Below are 5794 nucleotides of genomic sequence, written 5' to 3' on the forward strand. Positions count from 1 at the left end.
GTGGCCCAGCCAATATAACGGTATGTAAGAAACATTTTAATAAAAATTTTGTAACTTAATTTTTACAATATCCTGTTATACATAATCCTATATAATGAAAGGCTAATATGCAAATTGTCCCCTCTACTGGGAGTTCAGCTGGGAGTTCCATCAGGAGGTGGGGCCTGCTGGCCAACTGACCACGACCCCTCCCCTTGCCAGCCCGGCCCAATAGGCCCCAGTTGGGGTGGGCTGGCCAGACCCCACCTGTGCACGAATTTGTGCACTGGGCCTCCAGTTATTAATAACGAACTACAACGTTTGCTAATGACTGGTTACTATAATCATGTTGCATTCATTTCCCTTACAGGCCTTATGCTCAGGCACCGCATTTCTCTCCACTAATACCAGCAGTGAATATTTTAGCAGCTGATTGCCATGTCATTAGTCTTGGACTGACTTGTTTGGTGTGTGCAACAGGAAATATTTTGTTTTTGAAGAACAAGAAAAAGAGATTTATTTACATTACATTTATAAATTTGTGCAGTTATTCAGTGTCTGGTAAGTTAATGTTCAAGAAAAAATATTAATTTTTATTAAAATGTTCTATTATTTTATGTTAACAATTACTCATTTATTTCAGCCCTTTGTATTCAGTATGTCTCTATCGAAATAAACTTACATTTCTATGAAATCAAAGCTTTTGGGTTTTTTTTGCAGCCCACATAAACTTAAACCTTGTTTATTTGGTCCGTGTTAGTTTTTGAGTTTGACATGTTTGCTCTAACCAACTGAGCTACCTGACCAAGGCTTTGTATGTGCCTTTTAAAACTTAAACCTTTAATAACCGCCATTACTAATTTTGGGGAATAAAAAGTATTGCGTATTTTCACCATTTTGATAATCACCTGCTATATTTTGCTAACTACTTTAATTGCATTTCTGGGGAAAAGTAGGATTTAAATTCTAAATACAACATATAATTTTTTATTTTTCAGTAAGCTCTCATTAAAGAGTATACACTATATTGTATCTTTCCTTACTTGATTTTGTTCATCCTATTTCCCCCACTTTTTTACTACTTACTTATGCATGTCTTTTTAAATTGAATTTATTGGTTAATAAAATTATATAGGGTTCAGGTGTACAATTCTGTAATACAGCAACTGTATATTGTATTATGCCTTCACCACCCCAAATCAAGTCCCTTTCCATCGCCTTTTATCTCCCTTACATCCTCTTCTATCGCACCACACACCTCTCTCCCTCTGGTATATGAATTTTTGTCTGTATATGAGTTTTTTTCTTTTTGCTTAATCCCTTCACCTTTTTCACCCAGCCTTGCAACCCCACTTCCCTCTGACAGCTGTCAGTCTGTTCTTGATGAGTCTGTTTCTATTTTGTTTGTTAGTTTATTTTGTTCATGAGATTCCATATTTTTAGGAGCAAGATGGATGAACAAGGTTCAATATTTATAATGACATTTCAGTGACTCACCTATTCCTTTGCATATTCCCATCAAATGACATCCAAGATCATCAGTAGATCATCACCCTGACTGCCTGTGATTAAAAGGCTTGGCCTGGAACACACTCTGGGCAGTCAGTCAGTTGAGAGAAGTCTGTTTGTGGGACCTATTTGGAGGAGGGCCCGGAATTGGCCATTTTCCTGGTTCTGTCTTTTTTTTCATTTTCTCATCCACAATTTCCACTTCTGTGCTATCTTTAAGTGCCTCTAAACTGAGATTAAGGTTTGTAGAGAGAGCCTGAACATGGTGGAAACCAGCAATCAGGGAAATAGGCAAGAAACCTTGTTCATCCATCTTGCTCCTAAGAAAGAAGTCCCATTCCAAATTTACTATACTGAAGTAATATTCAATTTGGCGCTTAATATACTCTTTGAGCAATGCTTCTTCCACAGGATATACTTGTATGCCTGTACCATCATTGTAGTAATACATCATACTGGTATTAAGTTCTGTTTGAAATGGTTGGTCAGTCCTTTCACCGTGTTCTTGATAAAGCATATGAATAATCAAAGTTCAATCCAGAATTTCGTCTGCCTCGTCCTCTTCCCGTCCTCGACCTCTTCCTCGGCCTCTTGAGGAACCTTGGATTTACCACCTTCACTTCTCGCACTGGAAACTTCATCTGGATCATCTCTCTTTTCTCTATCACGTCTCCAACTTCGTGTATCACTTCTCCTATTGTTATGTGATTTATTTGTTTCAGGTTGACACCTTGAGCTGTTCCCGGATCCTGGTCTTTCTTAACTCTCTGGTCTTACATTATCTAAGTGGAGTGGTACCCACTTGCTTATCAGCTTTCCTTCCTTGATTACTTGACTGAGCTTCATCCTCACTGACATTTTCACCAGGACCATCTAGTTTTGTTTCCCGGGTTTCTTTGCTCTCACTGTTATTTCCCCTTTTCTTTTTTATTTTGTAGCTTCTTATTTCCTTGGTTGATGACACTCTTGACACTTGTTGGGGTTCTTTGTCTTGAGTTTTCCTGCTTTTATAATTTTTGGGGAACTGAGCTCTGCTTCCAGGAATTTCAGTGGGGGCAGGTGCTGAGGTGGCTTTTTGATCCAAGGGTTCTCCTTAGGCAGCGGCAGCAGCTTTTCTTCGGAGCCCCCCCAACCCCAACCCCACCCCCGCGCCCTGTGCGCCAGGTGCAGCGCCAGAGTCCTCCCTGCACAGCTGCCTGGGGCACCAGCAACGGCTCTCCCCGCGCCCCACGCGGGTGGCGGTGGCGGCCCTCTCCTCCTTCGCCACCTGCTTGCCCTCCTATTTGGGTGCAGCTGCATGGACAGCTCTTCCTGAGAGTGAGTGGCAGGCACCTGATCAGGAGCAGACGTGGTCCCCTTGCCCCAGCCCTGGGAGGCCCGGGACCAGGGAGTCCGGCTGCCCTTTCTCTGTGTAGGCACCCACTCAGATTTCCTTCTTTATGGCTAAGTAGTATTCCATTGTGTAAATGTACCACAGCTTTTTTATCCACTCGTCTATTGATGGATACTTGGACTATTTCCAAATCTTGGCCATTGTAAATAATGCTGTAGTGAGCATAGAGATGCATTACTTATGCATGTCTTATCATTGTCATGCTATTCTCAGCTAGAAGCTTGAGTTCAAACACACAGACCCTACATTTTTCTCCCACTCTTGTTGCTATTCAGCTTCCTCATGACATTATGTTGTTACCATTTTGTTGTTGTCTATACGCACAATGTCAGGATGGTACTTGATACATTGACTAGTCAACTCACACATCCAGGTTCAAATTTTACCACATCTGTATTTGTGGCATCTCATTTTTATTGTCATAGCTAGTGACCTGGTGCATGAAATTCGTGCACATTAAAAGGGAATTAATTAGAGGAAACATTTTAATATTGCTATTTTCCCTTTATAATAGAAGTGTCAGAGATGAAAGAAAATTAGTAAAATGTATATGAAAATCTTCCTCCTATCAGAGTCTGGGGCACACCACAGGAACCAGAATCAAGTCCCGCCCACCCACATGTGCTTCGAAATCATGCGAGACCCCGACCCGGCCAGCCCCACCCCCATTAGGCTAGATCCAGACCCTGCTGGTGCCACCTCTGTCAAGACCTGCCGGGCGGGGGGTGCAGCCTGAGGTCCCCGGCCCGGGCCAGGGGGTGTGCCTTGAGGTCCCCTTGCCTGGGCCAGGCAGTGCAGCCTGAGGTTCCTTGTCAAGCCCCGCCAGGTGGGGGGCGCAGCCTCAGGTCCCCTGGTCTGGGGCGGGGGGCACAGCCTGAGGTCCCCTGGCCCGGGCCGGGGCAGGTGGCATGCCTTGAGGTCCCTGTTAAGCCCTGCCAGGTGGGGGGCGTGGCCTCAGGTCCCCTGGCCCAGTGCTGGGGCCTGGGGAGCGGCCTGAGGTCCCCATCCAAGGTCGGTGTGGGGGCATGCCTTGAGATTCCCTGTCAAGCCCTGCTGGGCAGGGGATGTGGCCTCAGGTGCCCTGTCAAGCCCCACCAGGCTGGGGGTGCAGCCTTAGGTCCCTGCTGATTGCTCGTTAAGGCTCGTTACGGGAACTCGGCCTCTGCTGTGGGCGCAGCCATCTTGACTGTTATGGTGTGATGATCAATTTGCATATTCCCTCTTTATTAAATAAGATTCTTATGTTGACATTATCTTAATATATCTGCCATTTTGCAAATGTCATGTTTCACAATATATTTAACTCAAAATTGGATCATTGTAATCAATCTTGTAAATCAAGCATGCAAAACTCAAAGTCTAACACGGGCCGAATAAACAAGGTTTAAGTTTATGTGGGCCACAAAAAAAACAAAAGCTTCAATTTTTTAAAAATATATTTTTATTGATTTCAGAGGGAAAGGGAAAGAGAGAAAGAAACATCATGATAAGAGAGAATCATTGATTGGCTGCGTTCTGCATGCTTCCCACTGTGGATCAAGCCCACAACCTGGGCATGTGCCCTGACCTGAATCAAACCCCAACCTCCTGGTTCATAGGTCATCGCTCAACCACTGAGCCATGCTGGTCAGTCCAAAAGCTTCAATTTTTATAGAAATGTAGGTTTATTTCAATGGAGACATGCTGAATACAAAGGGCTGAAATAAATGAGTAATCATTAACATAAAATAATAGAACATTTTAATAAAAATTAATATTTTTTCTTGAACATTAACTTACCAGATACTGAATAACTGAACAAATTAATAAGCGTAACTCAAATAAACCTGTTTTTCTTGATCTCCAAAGCAAAATATTTCCTGTTGCACACACCAAACAAGTCAGTCCAAGAGTAATGACATGTCAATAGGCTGCTAAAATATTCACTTCTGGTATTAGTGGAGAGAAATGGTGCGCCTGCTCGTAAGGCACATAAGGGAAATGAATGTAACACGATTATAGTAATCAGTGAGCATTGTAGTTCATTATTCATAATTATGTATAATAGGATATTGTAAAATATAAGTTACGAAATTTTTTTAAAAATAAATTTTATTGATTTTTTAAAGAAAGGAAGGAGAGGGATAGAGAGTTAGAAACATCGGTGAGAGAGAAACATTGATCGGCTGCCTCCTGCACACCCTCTACTGGGGATGTGCCCGCAGCCAAGGTACATGCCCTTGACCGGAATTGAACCTGGGACCCTTCAGTCTGCAGGCCGACGCTCTATCCACTGAGCCAAACCGGTTAGGGCCGAAATTTTTATTAAAGCATTTCTTACATACCGTTGTATTGGCTGGGCTGCAAAAATATTCACATATCTACTCCTGGATCAAAGAGAAGCCAGGAAAATAAGAATCTGGTTTCCCTGCCCCAGTAGCAGAAAGTGACAAAGAGAGGAGGGTTACAAATGTTTTCATGTTGACAACAGTGTTTGCCACACATCCCAACAGTCTTTATTTTATTTTTTTCCACCACCATTTAATCTCAATAGTATTTTAATTCCTATCTGATAAAGGAAAGTACTAGTCTTAAATTAAAGAATTCAAGATGTTCTCTCTGTCTGAAATGTTTCCATATCTTCCTACCAAAATCATTTGACTCTTCAAATCCATTTCCAGTGTCACACTTATTCTCCTCAGTTTGGATAATACTCCCACCCCATATTCAATTCCTCCTCTTGCTTTAACCTCCATAGCCTTGTATGCCAGTCTCCAATTCATTCTCCAAAAATCTCACATCAGCTTTGCACACTTGTGTGGCTTTCATTGCCCCTAGGATAAGGTGTAAAATTTTCAACCTGGCTCACACGTCTGTAGGTGTCCTAGCCCTTGACCTTTGGGTTTCTCTCTGGTCTTGTCTTTAGCCATGACC

The 5794-nt window shown here is 42.6% G+C and overlaps 1 pseudogene; it reads right to left on the minus strand.

Moving 5' to 3' along the window:
- Positions 1-1547: 1547 nt before the first annotated feature.
- On the minus strand, positions 1548-3056 carry LOC138992243 (la-related protein 1B-like; annotated as a pseudogene).
- Between the last annotated feature and the right edge of the window lie 2738 nt (positions 3057-5794).

This window comes from Myotis yumanensis, unplaced genomic scaffold (assembly GCF_028538775.1).
Source record: "Myotis yumanensis isolate MYYU_CA2020_CCGP unplaced genomic scaffold, mMyoYum1.0.hap1 SCAF_1, whole genome shotgun sequence".
NCBI classification, from domain to species: domain Eukaryota; kingdom Metazoa; phylum Chordata; class Mammalia; order Chiroptera; family Vespertilionidae; genus Myotis; species Myotis yumanensis.